General features: G+C 41.5%; 1 protein-coding gene across 4 annotated transcripts in view; it reads right to left on the bottom strand.

Annotated features, from left to right (window-relative positions):
* Window positions 1-20,946, bottom strand: part of ADD3 (adducin 3) — a 124,762-nt gene extending 103,816 nt beyond the window's left edge. Inside the window, exon 1 of one of the 4 annotated variants that reach the window (XM_030335549.1) lies at window positions 20,865-20,946. The gene's annotated coding sequence lies outside the window, so the exon portion shown is untranslated. Of the gene's footprint in view, window positions 1-18,667; window positions 18,979-19,296; window positions 19,525-20,864 lie in introns of those variants that run through there. The other 3 variants (XM_032595279.1, XM_032595278.1, XM_030335548.2) reach the window with 3 other exon arrangements.
* Between the last annotated feature and the right edge of the window lie 767 nt (window positions 20,947-21,713).

A 21,713-nucleotide genomic window follows, 5' to 3' on the forward strand; every position in this document is an offset into this window, starting at 1 on the left:
GTGGGGGAGGGGCAGAGAGAGAGAGAGAGAGAGAGAGAGAGAGAGAGAATCCCAAGCAGGCTCTGCACTGTCTGTGCAGAGCCCGATGTGGGGCTCACACTCATGAACAATGAGATCACAACCTGAGCCAAAGTCGGATCCTTTTTTTTTTTTTTTAATTTTTTTTTCAACGTTTATTTATTTTTGGGACAGAGAGAGAGCATGAACGGGGGAGGGGCAGAGAGAGAGGGAGACACAGAATCGGAAACAGGCTCCAGGCTCTGAGCCATCAGCCCAGAGCCCGACGCGGGGCTCGAACTCACGGACCGCGAGATCATGACCTGGCTGAAGTCGGACGCTTAACCAACTGCGCTACCCAGGCGCCCCCCAAAGTCGGATCCTTAACCAACTGAGCCACCCAGGTGCCCCAAAATTTTCAGAGAAATTTATATGAAGTATTTTTAATTTTAAGAATTGCTTTTGAATAAGCTATTTTAATACTTAAAAAAATTTTTTTTATTATTTAAAAAAAAATTTTTTTTTTAAATGTTTATTTATTTTTGAGACAGAGAGAGACAGAGCATGAATGGGGGAAGGGCAGAGAGAGAGGGAGACACAGAATCGGAAGCAGGCTCCAGGCTCTGAGCCATCAGCCCAGAGCCCGACGTGGGGCTCGAACTCACGGACCGCGAGATCGTGACCTGAGCTGAAGTCGGACGCTTAACCGACTGAGCCACCCAGGCACCCCAATACTTAAAATTTTAAAGCACAAAAGCAAGTTTTATCCTGTAATATTTTAGAAGTCAGTTCTGTTAAATCTGGTATTTTCTTCCATCTATTTATAAAATAACTACATCCTAGTAGATCACCCTCTTTGTTACATGTCTTATTAGAAGGAGCTATAAACCAACAAAAATTACCAGCCATGCCTTTTAATAAGTAGGAAACATTAGGAGGAGACATATCCTATATTACTTGTTTCATTATACAAATATGTAAAAACTCTCACTGGATTGGATTCTCTACTAAATTTACACCAAAAAAATTTATTTTGAATGTGCTTCTTTTGACATTTTCTAATTGTTTCCTATAAGAACTTACCATATGTTTACTTTTGAAAGCTTTTTTAAGTTTTATTTATTTTGAGGGGGGGGGTGTGGAGAGAGAGAGAGAGAGAGAGAGAGAGAGAGAATCCAAAGCAGGCTCCATGCTGACAGTGTGAGGCTTGAACTCACCAATTGTGAGATCATGACCCAAGCCAATAGGAGTTGGACACTTAACCAACTGAGCCACCCAGGTGCCCCACCACATGTTTACTTTTGAAGTTCTAAGACAAACCACTAAATGGTAGCAAGGGGGAAACCTCAAGATGGCACAATGACTTCCTGTAATGACAGCATGCAATACTCGATATTAAAATGCCCAATATCTTCAATTCTTTTTTATTATTCCACTATGCAAAAGTTTAAAATACAAAGCACAGCATAGGGAGGAAGTTTCATTTGGAAACAAAAAGAGTATTAAATCAAAATGAGGATTACTTAACCATTTCCAAAGGCACAAATGAAAACAAATCCAAAGACTGAACAATTGGGTAATAACTGACAAGCAGTAAAAATTAAGGAAAATTAAAAAGTAGTCAGGTTTTGGGGCACCTGGGTGGCTCAGCTGGTTAAGCATCAGACTTCGGCTCAGGTCATGATCTCAGGGTTCGTGAGTTCGAGCCCCGCGTTGGGCTCTGTGCTGACAGCTCAGAGCCTGGAGCCTGCTTTGGATTCCGTGTCTCCCCCTCTCCCTGTCCCTCCCCTGCTCAGGCTCTGTCTCTCAATAGTAAATAAACGCTAAAAAAAATTTTTTTTTAAAAAGTAGTCACGTTTCTAAAGTCTTTTATGTATGGTAAGAAAAAGATACATTTACAAATCTTCCTCATTTCTAGTAGTACAAGTCCATCTCCCTCTGTCATAAATCAGAATTGGAAATGGAGTAAAATGCAACATTTAAATTTCTACCCATGGTGATGGAATGTTCCTTCCACCTCTACATTATTTAGCAAGTTGTACAGATTTTTTGCCTTCAAAATGCCCCATTCCTCCCTTTCTAATCTCAAAGCCACTGCCTTACTTCATTTGCTCATCTCAAAATGCCTAACTTGTCTCTCTGCCAACACTTTCTCCATGACAACATTCTTCACACACCAATCTCGGACACATCTGATTATGCCTCTCATCAGCTAAAATAAGTGCCCTGGAATAAAATCTAAATTTCTTAAAATAGTACCCAAGGCCTTCATGATCTAATGCTCTCAACCTTACCTCTCCTGTTTCCTCGCCCATCACATTTATCCTACAGACCGACATGCTTTCCATCAACTTCTGTAATTCACCCTCCTCCAACATTTGGAAGATCCTATAAAATTCAACTCAAATGTCAACCTCCTTCGGGGCACCTGGATGGCTCAGTTGGTTAAGCGTCCAACTTCGGCTCAGGTCATGATCTCACAGTCAGTGAGTTCGAGCCCTACATCAGGCTCTGTGCTGACAGCTCAGAGCCTGGAACCTGCTTCAGATTCTGTGTCTCCTTCTCTCTCTGCCCCTTCCCCACTCATGCTCTGTCTCTCAAAGATGAATAAATATTAAAAAAAAAAAAATGTCAACCTCCTTCATGAATTGTTTCAGTGGGATAAACATTTCCCTTCCCTTTGCCCACCTGGACTTCCTTTACATTGCTGCCTTAACACAGCTCTCAGGCTAGTGTTGGAGTTAGTTACATAGGTGCCCATCTTCCCCACCACACTTCTTGTCCAGTTCATGTGTTGCCCTTAAAATGCTGAAAACTGGGGTGCCTGGGTAGCTCCAACCAGTTAAGCATCTGGCTCTTGACTTCAGCTCAGGTCACGATCTCACGGTTTGTGAGTTTGAGCCCCGCATCGGGCTCTGTGCTGACAGTGCAGCCTGCTTGGGATTTTCTCTCTCCCTCTCTCTCTCTGTCCCTCCTCCACTCATGTGCTTTCTTTCTCTCTCAAAATAAATAAACATTAAAAAAAAAAATGCTGAAAACATCTCAAACCATTCAAGTAACAGGGACCTCTTTTGTCTAGAAGCTTTCATTCTAATAAAGGAATACATAAGTATATATATACATATGTATATATATTATATATTAGTATATATACATATATAAATACATATGTATATAAATACATATGTATATACGTATATATATGTATATATATTTATGTATTCCTTTATTAGAATTCCTACATTAGAATGTATATATATATATATTTCATAATAAAATTGGGGGCAAATTTTATGGTATATGAATTGTATCTTAATAAAAAAAATAACATTAGGGTAGTAAGTGGTATATGAAAGTTAAAGATAACCCTTTCATGTATTTCCTTAGCAGGCAATTCTTTGATGGTAATAATGTTTTTAAGAAGGTAAATATCATCGGGGCACCTGGTGGCTTAGTCAGTCAAGCACCTGACTTCAGCTCAGGTTATGATCCCACAGTATCTGAGTTTGAGCCCCACATCGGTCTCTGGGCTGACAGCTCAGAGCCTGGAGCTCGCTTCAAGATTCTCAGTCTCCCTCTCTGTCTCTTTCTCTCTCTATGCCTCTCCCCAACTTGTGCTCTCAATAAATAAATAAACACTAAAAAAAAAAAAAAAAAAAAGTAAGTAAATATCATCTTGGTTTGGCTAAAAGAAAATTATTGGGACTTGAGTTCTCGATATTTTTAAATTATAGGTACAGAGAAAGAAGCCATCTTAATTAAGACCTAATAAACTTATTTATATACTGGTTTCTATTTTCTGAAACTCACAGAAATGATAACCTTAGAGCTTTCTTTTGCATATGTAGGCCATCTCCATGAAATTGGATATTTAAAAAAAAAAAAATTAGACTCATCTATGACTTGCCAAGGATAGGATCTCAGACTCCCTCCTGATGTCTACCTGAAAGATCTAAATACCTTAACTCTGACTCTCTAGGCGAAGCAAGCTAAACCAGGTTTAGTGTGGTAGTCACGCTTCATCAACTTTGGACTGGGAAAGCAGTTCCATTTTAGAAATAAGGTCCACATACGTTGTTTTAGTTGTTTTTGTGTACACATGTGCACACACTTTTTTTTCCTTGTATCTTTTTAAAAAATTGAGATGTAATTCACATACCATAAAATTCAGTCTTTTAACTGTACAATTCTGTGGCTTTTAGTACATTCACAATGCCGTGCAACCATCAACTCTGTCTACTTCTAGAACTTTTTCATCATCCCACAGGGAAACCCAGTACCCATTAAGCAGGTCACTCCCTATTTCCCCCACCCCCAGCCTCTGGCAACCACTAATCTGCTTGCTGGATATGCCTACTCTGTGCATTTCACATGAACGGAACCAGACGATATGTTTAGCCTTTCATGTCTGGCTGCTTTCATTTCGCATGTTTTCAGGGTTCATCCAAGTTGTAGAATATATCAGTACTTCATTCCTTTCTATGACTGAATAAAATTCCATTGCATGGATATACATTTATCCATTAATCAGCTGATAGACATTTAGCTGTTTCCACTTTTAGGTTATTACAAATGCTGCTGCTATGAACAATAGTCTACAGGTTTTTTGTGTGAACACATGTTTTCACTTCCCTTGAGTATATACCTAGGAGTAGGACTGCTGTGTCATAATGGTAACTATATGTTACTATTTTTAACCATTAAACTGTATTAACTTTTTGAGGAATAGCCAAACTGTTCTATTTTACATTCACACACACATTTCAAAGGACAGTAACAACAGTTTCACATTTTGATTGAAACCAATTGTTCTAGGGGCACCTGGATGGCTCAGTTGGTTAAGCATCCATAGTCAGCATTCTTGATTTCAACTCAGGTCATCTCATGGTTCATGAGTTCAAGCCCCACATCTGGCTCTGTGCTGACAATGAGGAGCCTGCTTGGGATTCTCTCTCTCTTCCTCATTCTGCCCCTCCCCCAGTCACACTCTCTATCTCAAAAGAAATAAATAAACTTTAAAAAAGCACAAACTGTTCTATCCCTAGAGAAAAAGATTTCCTTTGGGACCAAGTGTCTTTAGAAGTTAAAATAAATTCAAGGTTTTACACAACATATTAAATCCCTTTAAAACATAAAGATGTAAAGCAAGACATCAAACCCTTACTGCAACAAAGTTTATTCTAGTCATCAAAGAGATTAAATATGGAAATATTTAAAAGTGAAAGAGGAAAATAATGACAACCATCAAGTTTATATAATAAGCCAATAACTATATTTTCACTCATAGCAACTTCCTACTCAGTATCTCTAAGTGGATATTGAATACACATTTCAAACTTATGTCTCAAACTGGACTCCTATTCCCTTTGCCTCCCAAATTTGTTCCTCCTGCAAACTTTTGCCTAGGCACCAAACCTTGGTCTCAAGTTTGACTCACATATATACCCCACATCCTAGTGGGCAAATCCCGTTGGCTATATCAGCCAGAAATATCCAAAATCCAATCACATCTCACCACCTTTACCAGGTACATCATTTCTCACCAAGATTATTGCACCACTATGGTCTGGTGTCAAAACACAGCCAAAATAATCCTTGGAAAATCTGTGTCAGATCATGTCCCACCTCTTCGAAGTCATCCAACAGCTTCTCAAACCCATCCCTCATTCTGTTTCATCTATGCTAGATGCTCTTGAGCCTCAGGGCGTTTTCCCTCTGCCTGACACAATCGTCCCCTTTATATCACACACATGCTCCTTACCTTTTTCAAGTCTTTGCTCACATGTCACCTTCTCAATGAGTGCTTCACCTAGCCATTATTTAAATTTGCCATACACCCAAACAATCCCTTTATTTTCATTCCCAGTTCTGTATCTCTCCATAACATTTAAACCAATACAGCACACAAGTTACTTGTTTCTTTTTTTTTTTTTATTTTATTTTTTTATTTTTATTTTTTTTTTTTTAAATTTTTTTTTTCAACGTTTATTTATTTTTGGGACAGAGAGAGACAGAGCATGAACGGGGGAGGGGCAGAGAGAGAGGGAGACACAGAATCGGAAACAGGCTCCAGGCTCCGAGCCATCAGCCCAGAGCCCGACGCGGGGCTCGAACTCACGGACCGCGAGATCGTGACCTGGCTGAAGTCGGACGCTTAACCGACTGCGCCACCCAGGCGCCCCAAGTTACTTGTTTCTATTTACCTTCAGGAATATAAACTCCATTAGGACAGGAGAGTTCTTCTGTTCTACTTACTGAATTCCCAAGAACTTAGAGCAAGGCCTGGCATGTATTAAGTGCTCAATAAATATTTGCTAGATGAATAAATGAATAAAAGGAAACATAAAACTGCTCAGAAAAGAAGAACTAAAAACAGAAGTCGGAAATATTTATAAGGAACCAATATACCAAACACAGTAAAGATGGAATGGGAATAGAAAAACACCATTTTTAGAAAAATATGCCATTATGTTTCGACAGTTTGCTTTAGGAAAAAAAATGCTATCCTTGTTCACTTCATTGTTTTTGACAAGGTTCTATCCGTTGTCCATTGCCAAAGGCCTTTAGTTTCTGTGGAACTAAAATAAACTTTGGGGGACCTGGAATGATAATGTCTTTTTCTCAACTGCCACATATACACAGAGCCAAGGACTTTCATGGTTTTGGCCTTCCATTAGACCTATGCCCAGGACTTTCACACAGTTCAATCATAGGTTTTTGGCCACCTTCCAAGTAAAACCACTAATTGGTGACTTTACCTTCCTTGGAAATAAACTCACAGAATCTTCAAACTGGAATGGTTCTTAAGATGATCTATCCCAACCCCTCACATATTTTATAATTAAGAAAACTAAAGTGAAAAAGAAATAAAGTGACTTGCTCAAAATATCCTGAATACTTACACTAAGTAATTTTCAAAAAATAAGTGACAAGCATTACAAAATTTAAGAGAATTCAAACACTTGGAACAAATCCTCTAAAATTCAAAACCAGACTTTCTTAACAAAAACTAAGTAGAAATTATATTTCATAATATGAACAACTCTATCCATAGATTAGATTTAAAAGATACAACAGAGCCATCAACAGAATTACACTCCAGTATTTGGCAAAGTACATAATGGACAAATTCGGATTTTCTTTAAAAAGGCACATCTCTTCCCCAAAAGAGGCTTTTCTTATTCAGTGTTAGAAATGATGAGAATTTGGGGCACCTGGGTGGCTCAGTCAGTTAAGCATCCGACTTCAGCTCAGGTCATGGTCTCAGGGTTCATGGGTTTGAGCCCCACATCGGGCTCTGTGCTGATAGCTCCTGATAGCTCAGATTCTGTGTGTCCCTCTCTCTGTCCCTCCCCTGCTTGCTCTCTGTCTCGCTCTCTCTTGAAAATAAACAAACATTGGGGCGCCTGGGTGGCGCAGTCGGTTAAGCGTCCGACTTCAGCCAGGTCACGATCTCACGATCTCGCGGTCCCGGAGTTCGAGCCCCGCGTCGGGCTCTGGGCTGATGGCTCAGAGCCTGGAGCCTGTTTCCGATTCTGTGTCTCCCTCTCTCTCTGCCCCTCCCCCGTTCATGCTCTGTCTCTCTCTGTCCCAAAAATAAATAAATGTTGAAAAAAAAAAAAAAGAAAATAAACAAACATTAAAAAAGAAAAAAAAATTTTAAATGATGAGAATTTAAAAAAAAATTTTTTTATTGTTTATTTATTTTTGAGAGAGAGAAAGAGCGTGCATGTGTGCAGGGAAAGGCAGAGAGAGGGGGACAGAGGATCTGAAGCAGCCTCTGGGCCCCTTCTCTGTGCTGACAGCATAGAGCCTGATGAGGGGCTCAAACTCACAAACCATGAGATCATCACCTGAGCCGAAGTCGGACACTTAACCGACTGAGCCACCCAGGCACCCTGAAATGATGAGAAGTCTTCTTCCAAGTACCAATTTCCCTAAGCATTACTTCAAAATAGCAGTGTTAGGAGGTTTCTATGAACCAGTCATTTTCACATCAGGTTCACAAGAACCAGGTTTCACGTCAGGTTAATTTTCACCACCGCTCTCTCCCTCTCATCCCTGCAATACTCTAATATACCTCCTAGGGATGTGTGTCCTTGGCACTATTTCTGATAAGAGTATACTGTAGCCTTTATGTGCCTTGCAGTGGGAAGACATTGCGAACCACTATTATAAACGATCTCCCATCATACTAGAGAAAAAAAAAATATTTTCATGGACAGTAATTTTTTGCCAAAAATTCTTTCCATACCCTGCACCTAATGAAGTCCTATCCTGTCTTTCAAGGCCCACCCTTGTCCTCTTTGCTGGAGATTTTTTCTGACCACTCCATTTATGGGGCTCCTTTCTTGACCAGATGACCTATAGCCTTTGTTATCTGTACCTGTCATTCAGTATTTATCACACACAGGCAAGTAACATCTTTTGTGCTGTCATCTTAGTTGTTGCTGAACTTTCCTACATTTGACTGGAATGCAGAGTCAGAATCCAAGGAGTTATGGAATTGATGTTCCCATGGGGTTTTCTGAAAGGCAAAGCATAATTCTCTTACATACGAAAGGGAAGGTCGTCTTAAAGGAGTGACTGGGTTTAGAATACACAGCACAGGGGCGCCTGGGTGGCGCAGTCGGTTAAGCGTCCGACTTTATCCAGGTCACGATCTCGCGGTCCGTGAGTTCGAGCCCCGCGTCGGGCTCTGGGCTGATGGCTCGGAGCCTGGAGCCTGTTTCCGATTCTGTGTCTCCCTCTCTCTCTGCCCCTCCCCCGTTCATGCTCTGTCTCTCTCTGTCCCAAAAATAAATAAAAACGTTGAAAAAAAAAAAAAAAAAAAAAAAAAAAGAATACACAGCACAACCATCACTGAACTACAATTTTAGAAGCTTTTGGTTATACTAAAACAATGATTCCCAACCCGTTACAGTAATCAAGATATTTTAAGGTCAAAATAGGTTTTAAAAGCCAAAACCATATTCAAAGAGTAGGTATTTCTCTTAATTGAGAAAATAATGCATTCAAAACTATTAGTACATATATTAGAGGTACGGTACTCAGAGCACACTTGGTGTGCACAACAAATTGTTCCCCCAAGATCTTGATTGGCACATGGTTGAGTTTTATTGTGCTGTGGACATGGGGTATTACTACAGTATTACTACCTAAAAATATTTAGAAGCAAAATACAGAAAGACAATTAACACATCCCTCCCCTCCAGCAACCCCCCCCCCCGCCAAAATCCCAGCATAAAACCCTTCTGTAGCCCAACCCCTCCTCCCATGAAGTAGCACATTTTAAGCAACATGAAACAATTCACTGTTTCAAATTTTTCTTGTGGTTTTAAGTTAATAATATAGAGAAAGGAATAAAGAAATGAATATTTTAGATAAACCAAATAGCAAATATTTGAAGGTCTACCTTACATACTTCCTGATCTTTCTGAAATTTCAATCCTATTTACCCATTTCATCACCCTTTTAAAAAACAAACAAAAAACTACCAATATTTTCCAGCAGAGGCATAAATACTATTCTGATCTTGGTTCAAGTCTTTGTGTAGTCACCAACAAGAACAAACTTAAATAAATGAGCAGTATAGCATCCTGTTTAAAGCAGTCAGCCCTGGACTCTGCCATTTATCAACCGTATGAACTTGGGCAAGTTACTTAACTAAATTCCAGATAATTTATGTAAAGTGCTTAATATAATCCTTGGCAGGTTTTAAGGGCTGAGAAAAATGGTTACTGATTAATTACATAAGATATATAACAGCAAAGATATTTTAATTTCAAAGCTTCCTTTCAATTCATATTGTCAAAGTTCCTTCTTGTTTGGCTTTGACAGGCCTATTCCAGGTATCATAATCCTATAACTGGTTTTGTGACCTCTAGCTCTACCCATGACTACTATCACTGACAGTCTCTGGAAGTTAGGACAAACTGGACAGAACAATCCAGGAGGCTCCTTGAGTACAGGAAAACAAAATCCACTCTGAAACAGTTGAAATCACTCAAGCAGGAATAGTGCCTTAGAAATGGAGGCAAAGTAAAAAGAAACGAAGACAAAAGGGCAAGAGAAAAAAATAATTGAAATATTCAAATACTCTTAGAACCCTTACCTCCAGATAAACAAGTGATTTCTCTGATTTTAGGCCCAAATTTTAAACAATATCATTGTTGTCTGCAGAAGCCATCAATGAGCAGAACTACTAATGAAATATGCCTCATTAAAATAATTTTTTTTACCACTTTTGATTTAATAATGATTTCATCATTGCTAGACTATTTTTTAATATAAAGTCTCAACAACTTTTTGAACTTTCTCCGTTCCCACGCAATCCAACAAATGGTGAATTAGTTCTTCATCATGGGTTTAGGCCTCCTGCTGGAAAGTATAATTAAAATTAGGGAAGCAGCAATTCCACTTAGTACTAAGATCCTGTCGAATTCTTCAATGAAGCTCAGTCTGGTTTCTTCAGTAGCCTGGAGAGTTCTGTAAGAAAAACTTGGGGCTGCTCAACGTGATGCTGGCCATTCAGTAGATGGCACTCTTCCCTTTGAGCCCAAATTAAACAAGCTCCAAGAAGCATGTTTTGTGACAGTCAGGTGTGATACAAAACAGGGTTTCTCTCTTCAAAGCACTTAATGATAGTCACAATCCCGCCAGAAATGCATTCATCAAAAGCTGGTGGTCCAACTAGACACTTTTAAAGAGCCCAGAGAAATTCAGATTATATAACATCAAACACAATATAAAATCAACTAACTCAAATGATTACCAAGTAATCAGCTTCTCAGAGCCTTCACTATATCAAGCAGATATACCGTTCTTATTCAGGTATAAAATGTTCCTTTCTGATTACTTTCTACTCTAGAGGTGACTGTCTTTCAGTGGCTAGTGACCAAATCATTGTCCCTCTAGTATTTTATTAGAGTATTTAATAATATTTTAGAAAACTATGATTTTTATCATTATCAACATTCACTAAGACCAATAAAAGATGTATTTCTTTCATATTACTTTCAATGTTTTGGTTAAAAATAACTTTCAATACCAACTTAAAAAGAAATAGCCGAATACAAAATTACTGTAGATTTAGTTTTGCAAAAAGGTGTTTCAACAGTATGGGTTTATGATTCATTAATAATATGTATCTTACTTTAATGCATAATGGTTTCCAACTATTACCTGACAGGTTTCTCACACTTCTGTTTGAGATCTTTTTTTGAAACTTAAAAAACTGACAGTTGGGGAGAGCAATGGAAGGAAATTCCTGTTAGCACACTCTAGCTGAAAGCCAAGCTTTTAAGGGATCAGATACGAATCACCTTGAAAATTCCACCTTTCTCTAGGAGAGGTAAAACTCAGTCCCAGCAATAAAAGTCAGAGGAAGGCAAGGTAAAACAAAACAAAACAGCAACACAGCAACAACAACAACAACACAGTTTAAAAGTTAAAGTGAGAAAAAAAAGTTGCGGGAGTGGGACAAACAACAAGACCAGTACATCAACTCCATTGCCAATCTTTTCCCCTTTCCACTCTTATCTGTGCTGCTCATCCTATGCACTTAAGGCCATTCACAACTCCACTTGAGCTGTGACCATCACCCTTCCCCAACCACTTCCTTAGAAGTAAGAAACACTGCCCTGATAGAATCTTTTCATGTACTAATAAGACAAATGAGATTAGAAGTGACAATGCAGCTGACAGTTGCTGGCTCTACTTTCTGAAGGATTAAAAATAGAGTGTTCTTAAAGAGTCCCTGGAAAGGACTTGATCCCAAAATACATTTCTTCAGACACTCCAAGTAAGCCTAATTATCTTCTCCATGAGGATACGGAGTAAATCCCCCCCCCCTTTTTTTTTTGCTATGGCATTTAGTCATTCCAGCAGATCAAAAGATGACAGCATGAGAATATTGTATGGTAAAAGGAAGAAGGAAACGCTATCCTTGTACAAGATAGCTGAGCCATTGTGGAAGAACGTCACAGAAACATTGCTGATGGTGACAAATTAAAGGCACACACCAACTCCCAAGATACTGAAAAACTCAGCACTTCTCCAACCTAATTGCTTTTTCTACATTGTTGGAATTCCAGCTCCCCTAGGAGGCAACCAACAACAGCCAGGAGCTTAATTAAACAGACTCCTGAATTCATACCTTTCCTTTTCCAAAGAGGTAAGGGGATAAGGGAGGTATAAAAAAAAAAAAAAATATATATATATATATATTAGAATAAATTTAAAGGAGTATGAAAAATAGCACAAAGAACAAAGTAACAATTTCATGTATGTTAACTGGAGTTAGAGTTCCATCTTGTTTAATGAATCACTTGCCTTAATGTCTACTTGCCTTAATGCACCTTGTGAGCACCAGAAGTTTTTTTTTTTTTAATTTTTAAGTTTATTTACTTTTGACAGAGACAGAGTGTGAGCATGAGCTGGGGAGGGGCAGACAGAGAGAGAGGGAGACACAGAATCACAAGCAGGCTCCAGGCTCCAAGCTGTCAGCACAGAGCCTGGCTCAGGGCTTGAACTCACGAACTGTGAGATCATGACCTGGGCCAAAGTCAGACGCTTCACCGACTGAGCCACCCAGGCGCCCCCACCAGAAGTTTTATTAATATATACAGTGCACTTCTTGAGACATTGGTTTTAAGAACATTATGTCATTTGTCCTTAAGCTTCCAAAAAGTGTTTTTTACCCTTGGCTGGCTAGTTGTAAGAAATTTTTATCCTGTGGAAACCATGTGTGCATACTGCATTAAAAGGGAGTTTCATCATCCCAGGTTCAAATTGTAGCCTTGTCTGAGGAGGTAGCAATCTTAAATGCTAGCTAATGTACCGCCTATACACCAGTATCCTCGGGCACAGTTTCGGACAATTTGAAACAAATAGTTCCAAAGTTCATCTTATACCTGGGAGTTACAATTAAGCTTTAACTAATGCCAACTTTTAAAAACAAGTAAGTATAAAGTATATGGTGGCAACGGGGTTCGGTTTTACATCAGATAAAAGCTCAATTTACATCTAAACTCATTAGCAGATGTAACTATATGTCAAAGCCTAGACATCTTTTACAACAACAGTTCAGCTTTGGCATAGTTAGAAAACAGACTATACTATCTTCCTAAGAAGGAAATCTACAGTAAACTTTTTAATGTCGAAGATGGGTTTCATTCATTTTATAAAACGGTGATCATGGTACCACTTTTTGGGTTATGCTAGATAACATTGAAAGCCACATTCATTCTTTAAGGTTTCTAGGATACTCCTCATTAAATTGCTCTTTCAATGTAGTAAGTAATGTCCTAGAAACCTGAGATTATTAATGCAGCTTTTCAAAGGTATCCAACAAAAATTAGTTTAAGGAAACAAGAGACTCTGATTCTCGTTATCTGTACTATCATCTAAGGCTTCAGAGTAAGTTAAACAGTACCACCTCAACATCCAAATAGGTTGTCAACTGTGCAATTAATTTTGAACTGCATCTTGAAACTTGTCCAGATATAAAAGATTATTAAAATACACGTAACATAAAGAGGTCACAAAGAGCTCACAAACCTTTTTTTCCTCTAACACTTAATTTTAATTAACACAAAATTAATTTTCAGTTAAAATTGTCCAATGCATACCGTTGACACTCAGATTATGTATTGCATGAATTCCAGGTGAATAATTTTTTAACTTTACATGAAAGGAAGAATATCCCCCAAGTAGGATGGTTACACACATGTGTGTCCATAGCCAGTGACAGCCAGACGAAAAAAATAATTAAACTCATCGAGTTATTATATACAAGGGATAACCGACATGTTTTCTTTCAAGTCAACGAAAGACTTCTAACCTGTATGATATGGAGGATTCTCAATACATACAACCCATTACAGAAAAAATTTCAGATTGTCTTGGCTTTTGGCCAAGAGAGCTTAGTCACTTGCAGAACCTGAAAGACCTCATAATAATCTCATCTATAAATATGCTGGAGGGGCACCTGGGTAGCTCAGTTGGTGAAAAGTCCAACTCTCGATTTCGGTTCAGGTCATGATCTCACAGTTCATGGGTTTGAGCCCTGCATAAGGGCTCAGAGCTGACAGTGTGGAGGTTGCTGGAGATTCTCTCGCACTCTCTCTCTGCCCCTCCCCCATGCATGCGTGAGCTCACTCTCACTGTTCTAAATACACTTAAAAAATAAGTGGACTGGAATGGACCCCAAGATCAAATGATAAACCATTAACACAGAAGACATGAAAGAAAGTATTAGGGCACTCATTTTGAACCTCGATATGACAGTCTACAACTCCTCAATTTTAAATAAGGTGTCTGTTTAAAAGAATAGGGCTCTAATTAGACATTTAAGACTTTTTTTCTATTCCAACTCTACATATTTAGTATTTCCAAAGGATTTGGAAACAACCCTGAACATTAATTCTAGCCAAAAAATGTAGTGCTTATTTAGATGAGAAACAGTAACCTGTATCTTCAATATAGCTTGAGCTTCCTTAATTCAACATATGCTTGTTTTAAAACAATTTTTCCTGGGGCACCTGGGTGGCTCAGTTGGTTGAGGGTCCAACTTTGGCTCAGGTCATGATCTCACAGTTTGTGAGTGTGAGCCCCCCATCGGGCTCTGTGCTGACAGCTCAGAGCCTGGAGCCTGCTTCAGATTCTGTGTTTCCCTCTCTGTGCCCCTTCCCTGTTCATGCTCTATCTCCGTCTCTCAAAAATGAATAAACATTAAAAAAATTTTTTTTTCCTAACTTTATGTTTCACTAAACTATCAAAAAAAGGACTTTTCAGTTCTCTACAGTAATTCCTTTTTTTTTTTTTTAAAGTAGGTTCCAAGCCCAGCATGGAGCCCAATGTGGTACTTGAACTCACAACCCTGAAATCAAGAGTCCAACACGCACCTGACTGAGCCACGCAGGTGCCCCTACACTAATGCTTCTAAACATTACTTAAAACAGCTCCTAATTTGGGTTATGGTTTATGTGCCTGACCTCTCAACTACACTGGTGAAGCAGCAACACACAATTCCTTGAGGAATGTGACAAAGTATAAGCCACAAGTTATATCTTACAGCTAATTTTAGAAGGCATCTGAGGGGATATTTAGAACAAATTTAAGTTAAAATCCATCTTAGGTTGGTATGCTGTTGATAGTCAGAAGATCAGGCCTACTGATTTAGATACTGATTAGAACCAGAATCTCTCCAAGGGGAACTAGTGCCTCTTGGGCCTGGTGGGGCCCAACAACACCTAGTAAGCTTAAAAAAAAAAAAAAAAAAAAAAGAGGACAGAGAGACACTTTAATATCTTTAGTAATTAAAAAGATAACATACTCTAGCTCAAATCCCAGCATCCTAGCTAAACATACATTGTATGAATCAAAAGAATCCTCTTCCAAAGTCAAGAGGTGATTCTACTTAATGCAGATTAATCACCACTCTTCATATTTAAAAACCTGGTGGTATTAACACAGCAAGTTGTAGCTAAACAAGCACAGGCGCAGCTGTAGTCTTGGAACACCGCGAAGACCTTTCAATGATTTGTAACTACCATTGCAAGTATAATAGCAAGGCTCACTCCAGAGTCACACTCTGGGTTCAGAACCAGCCTGTAGCGCCTAGTAACTATACTCCTTGGACAAAATACTTAAACTTTCTATGTCTCTTTAGTCACTGGGTTGTCATGAGGAATAAGTAAAACATATAAAACTGGTGCAGAGGTAGAGGAAATAAATATTAGTAGTTACAAGTATTTGCTGAGTCTTCACTTGCTAGGTAGCGTAATAGAACCACCAGGAAAGAGTCATTTTCTATACTAACGATGGTAAACACATAAAGCACTGAGAACCATACTATATTCTAAACACTTTACATAACACCACTCGGTTAAGGTTCTGATTATCATTCCTTAACACTCTACAAACTGAATTTGTTCACAGATGGGTTTCTATGCTTTTTATAGGATTTCTTCCCTCAATACAAATGCTTCTTACACCCTGATGACACGCATAAGTGCTGCCCAGTACTGCTAACCACCTGCTTTGCAACAGAACAGATTAAACAGCTAACAACCTATATAGGCTCAGGTGTAACCAAAACAGACGTGATACACCTACTTTAGGAAACCTCACAACTGCACAAGTGGGGCCTTACCTTGAGTCTAAACTTTAGGATTGCGTGTGGGAGCTGAAGCTATGTGCTCTTAGTCTCCAAGACATTCTGGTTTTACAAAGACCAAATCCTCATTTTAAACATCACTGAGTGGAGCTCATGTTATTCCCAGTACAACATTATTGAAAAAAAGGGGCCAGAAATAGCAAAGTTACAATATAATTTTCTCATTTTTAGAATGTAAAACCTATTTTGAAAATACAATCCTTCTAGCATGAAAATAAATATTTCCCAGGTGTTTTATGATCACCTGTCATGTCAGATGTTTACCAACATTTCCTGTTATCATACATGTAAAAAGCTATAACATATTGAATGTCCCAAAAAACAACAATCTCAAGAATTCTTAAATAATCTTTAACATTCAGGGCACCTGGGTAGCTCAGTAGGTTAAGCATCTGACTTCGGCTGAGGTCGTAATCCCAGTTTGTGGGTTTGGGCCCCACATCAAGCTCTCTGTTGTCAGCACAGAGCCTACTTCTGGTCCTCCAACTCCCTCACTCTGTCTGCCCCTCCCCTGCTTGTGTGCTCCCGCGCATGTGCGCTCTCTCTCTCTCTCTCAAAAATAAACAAACATTATGGGGTGTCTGGGTAGCTCAGTTGGTTCAATGTCTGACTTTGGCTCATGATCTCCTCGTCTGTGGGTTCAAGCCCCATGTCGGGCTCTGTGCTGACAGTTCAGAGCCTGGAGCCTGCTTTGGATTCTGTGGTCTCCCTCTCTCTCTGCCCTTCCACCACACTCTCTCTCTCTCAAAAATAAACATTTTTTAAAAGTTTCAAAACTAAATAAACATTAAAAAAATTACATTTAACATTCAAAATTGATACACCACTTTTTCTTTAAAAACTATTACCAACATGCCAGTATTTGAGGTTGATTTTAAGAGTGAACTCTTCAGGGGAACCTGGGTGGCCTAGTGGGCTAAGCATCTGACTTTGGCTCACGTCATGATCTCATGGTTCTTGACTTCAAGCCTCACGTCCAGGTCTGTGCAGACAGCTCAGAGCCTGGAGCCTGCTTCAGATTCCATATCTCCCTCTCTCTCTGTCCCTCCCCTGCTCACACTCTGTCTCTTTGTCTCTCTCTCTCTCAAGCTCTCTCAAAAATAAACACCTTAAAAAAAAAGTGAACTCTTTGAAAAGTTGAAGCATTAAATGTAGTGGTTTTTTTGGCCCTCCCTGTCCAAAATTAATCCACTCAACTTAAGCAAAAGGAGTTAGAAGGCAATTACAATGCAATCAAGATTTAGAGACAAAAAAACTTTACACATATGCTCCCTAAATTTAAACTTAACCGTATAAATGTGTGGGGACCATACCTTAATCACACAAATTTTTAACAAACATCTTATTTTAACGACAGATTACACTGCACTCTTAGTCTCTTTAACAATACCCTCTTTAGAAGTCTTCTGAAGTCCAAATTAGGATACACCAGGCATGATGCAGAGGCACTTCATTCCAGAAAAGCAACCACTTCACACTGCTAAATCTAACATGTTGTATAATTTAACATAAACACGGACACACGTTTATGTAGCTGGTTCCAACCCCAGAAGCTTACCAACTCGCTCACCAAACTCAACTCGCTCATATAATCCCAACTCAAAACCTCCTGGCTAAGTGAAATTCCATTTTTCTCCTTACCACTACAGTGGTCGATTGCAACAGCACATGTGCCAAAGAAATGAGTGGTTTTACTACGCTCCCATTTTAAGCGGGCACCTACTTGCAATTAAATCTCTGCAACAAAAAAGTTCACCTGAGGCCATTCTTGCCAATTTAATGGAGGCCTAGTTTCTTCTACCTGTCTCTGTGGTCTTGCCTCAGCTATAGGATACTTCCAAAGAGGCTGGACGTGCCCCAAACACCAGCAAAGCGGACCCACTGCCAACTCTGCTTGTCACCCCAGGCAGGAAGCACAACCTAACGTGTGAGCGTTTGTAGGGCTGTGTGTGCGCGCCGGAGGATGGGGACGCGCGGATCACAGGAGAAAGGTAGTTGAATACTTTCAACTTGTAACAGAAGTTTTTTCAATGAGGAAAACAAACCAACATTCCTTCCCTTACCTCCCTCCACCTTTTCCAAGTGCAGCAACCTCCCACCCTCCGAGAGCGCACCTTCAGGGCTAAGGTTCCCAAATCACTGACGCTTCAACTAGCTCACAATTTTCAGAACGCCTCACCCTCTCCAGGGAAACCAGAGGGCGCCCTAGAATCGGGCCCACCCCGCGACGCCCCAAGGCCCTCCCCCGCAAATCTATTCCCCTCGCACCAGCCCAAGGCTCCCATTTCGGCCCCCGGGCGGGGGCAGAGAGAGATTCACCTGAGGCCGCAGGAACATCCAATAGGAAGTCCCATCGGCCCCGCAAGCCGCGCCGCTCCAGCCCCCGCGAGACCCCCCGGAAGGGTCCCGCAGCCCAGCCCGCGCGGGCGCCAGCCGTCCCCGCCGGGAGGAGGGGCTCAACGACGGCGCCTTCTCTTCTCTCAGGATTACCTCGCAGCTCGCTTCGCGCAGCGGGCTTTGTGCTTTCCTTCCTCCTTCTCCGCGGCCGCCGGGACTGCAGCGGCCGCTCGATCCGCCGCCGCCGCCTCTTAAGCGCCGCGAGGCTCCAGAGGGGAGGGCAGAAGGGGAGGGGGCGTGAGAAGGGAGGGACCTGGGCGCCAAGCCCTCTGCAGCAGGAAGCGGCGACACCTGGGTCGCGATGCCTTTGGCTCTCGCTCACAGTTTTTAAAAAAATAATTTGAACCCCCTTCCTTCCCCTCCCGCCACTCGCCCTGGCGACCGTTACCGGCGGGCCGCTCGCGCTCTGGCGGGACTGGCCAAGCGCCCCCGGTACGTCCTCTGACCACGCCCCCTAAGCCCCGCCCTTAGGCCCCCAAGAGCCCCTGGCTCCGCCCCCCAAAGGCTCGCCCCGCAGCCCCCAAAGCCCCTGGTCCCGCCCCTTGGGCCCCCGAGCGTCCTAGCCCCGCCCCTCGGAATCACAGGATGTTCTGGGCCCCGCCTCCTTAGGGCCCCGCCCATCGCGGCCCCTACGGCCCCTCTCGAGCCTTGGCTCCGCCCGCTGCGGCCCCCTCCCCGCCCTCTAGCACCACATCTGTGCAGCCGCCGCCGCCAGGACCTACCGGGCGGCTGGGCCTCTCGGAGGGCCTGGCGCTAGGCGGCTGCTTGGCACCTCTTCAACGTCCTCCTTTGGTTTATGCAGTTCCGATCCGTGGCGTCCCCTGAGGGTCGGAGGGGGAAACGACCCCGATACGGAAACCCGAGTACCAGGAGGAGGAGAGCCACCTCAGAAATGTTGCCCGCCCTAACCTGAGCGAGCCCTCCCCGTCCCAAGGCTGAACCGCCGCTTTCTGTCAACCTCTGCCGCCTACTCTGGCTGCTGGGTGTTGAGAGGGAGGCCACTGCTGAGGTTCGACCTCCGCACGCCCCCCATAGGAGGGGCCTAGATTTTCTCAGCATGCTTGCCTATTGGGCGCTTCCTGCCCCCCCCCCCCCACGTCCACAGAGGGGCAGGGCAGGGGTTCTCTCAATCCCGCTCCACTTGGACCAGTGGAGGGTCTTCACCCCTACTCTGGCCCCTGGCCTTGTGACCTTATAAGAGCTGACATCATGGAGGGGAAACGTCGAGGGAGGCAGCGCCAGCCTTGAAAATGAATTCGGGGCTGGGTAAACTTTTGCAACGTGCAGTAGCAGGGATGTGGATCCATCCACAGGTGACACTGAGCCCCCCAACCCCATCGCCCAGACACGTTTCTCACCCTAAGCTATTCTCGAGACAGACCTCCCAGGAATGTGTATCTTTTTCTGCCACCTACGACTGGCACATCTCTCCCTCACACGTGTCCTCCACGGGCACGAATCCACTCACAAGCACACCCCTCCAAGCGCCATTCTGGTTATTCATGGTCCCTTGAGTCAACCCCACCCTACCAAGCAGAACAAACTTCATTCCCCACCCTTATCTCCCTTGGTTTCCAAGGCACTGGCGACAGTCCACTTCATTTCCTTCCTCCTCTGCAGACTCTTCTCTTCCCCCTCAAATACTTCATGCCATCCCCCTCATCTTCATCCCCTCCCTCTTCCCTAAAAATGTGCTAATTAAAATGTAGTTTCCTCTTCCCACATATGAAGTGTGGAAAATGAATCTTGTGTTGGCACAAACTGTGATTCATTTATCCTCATTTTCTCTCTCCACTGGACTAAGGCTATAGAAATTTCAGTCTACCACCATCTCCCATCTGCTCAAAATCTAACCATGCCTTATGATTTTTAAATACCCCTAAAGGATCATGGGGAAGGCTTCCTAACTTTGGGGAGAAAATATTTAGAAAACGCTCAGCCTGTCATTTTATTTGGCATTTAAAAATATCTGCAGTATTTGAGAGAGAGATTGGGAGTGGCTGGATGTTTTCTCGCATTTATAAAGCAAAAAATGAAAAGCTTTTGCATGCATCAATGTTAGCCTTTTAATAATCAGCAAAAAAAAAAAAAAAGTATGTTAACAGCACTTATCAGACAATAGTCTCCAGTATATACAGCATTTGCCAGTCACAAATCTAGACACCCCCCTCCCCCCGCAAAGGAAGACAAATTAACATAATCCATTTCAAGCATGTCTGATGAGCAATCTTTTCCAGGATCATTCCCTTTCCCACAGTTTCTAGACAGAACGGATAAAAGATCGGCTCACCTGCTGAAGATGCAAGGCTTTCTTGCGTACAGGGTAGTAGACGTGTGTGTCTTCTGTTCTGTAGGTGTGGATTCTGCAGTGCTGCACAGAAACCCACTGCAGCCACAGACCGGCAGCGGCAGCGGCAGTGGCGGCAGCGGCGGCGGCGGCGGCGGCGGCAGCAGCAGCCGCAGCAGCAGCTTCTCCCAATGCTGAGTAGTAAAGTGTGTGACTTAGCAGAGACTCCCCAGATACCATTAGGCGCTTACTAATAAAAGAGGAGGCGGAATCTTTCTTAAAGGAATGGGTTTTGTTTCTCCTCTCTACTCTTGCTTCATAACAAGCAGAAGCAGGGACTTTTTGGGACTGAGTAAAGCAGTGCAGCTGTGGGAGGTCAAGGTTAAAATTAACTGGCCTGATTTAGTATGAATCAATGAATTGCTGGAAGCATAGATTAGTTTTAAAGAGCCCTAGTAACTTCAAACATCGGGGTCCATGGCAAAAATAAAGTGGTGTGCCTGAAAACTGGTTAGTATTTTGTGCTAATATTTAATTTACAATCATTGCGCTAAAATGATAACCGAATAAAAGGAAGTTACTAGCATTTAATACAAGTATGCCGAAAAGAATAATAAAATGAAACTCATTTATGTGACTGGGAGCAATGGAGTCAAGCCTTCTAACACTTATAAGGATACCTGGAATTTCAGTGAATGTTGATATTAGAAAACATATTATTGACAGATTTCAGTGTGTATTCATGTTATAAAAAAAATCACAGTATTATTTATAAAAATACTGAAAAATATATCTAAAATAATTCTGGACCATAATAGCAAAGCACTGTTATTTCAGTGGCAATTCAAATGT

Source organism: Lynx canadensis, chromosome D2, assembly GCF_007474595.2.
Source record: "Lynx canadensis isolate LIC74 chromosome D2, mLynCan4.pri.v2, whole genome shotgun sequence".
Classification (NCBI taxonomy): domain Eukaryota; kingdom Metazoa; phylum Chordata; class Mammalia; order Carnivora; family Felidae; genus Lynx; species Lynx canadensis.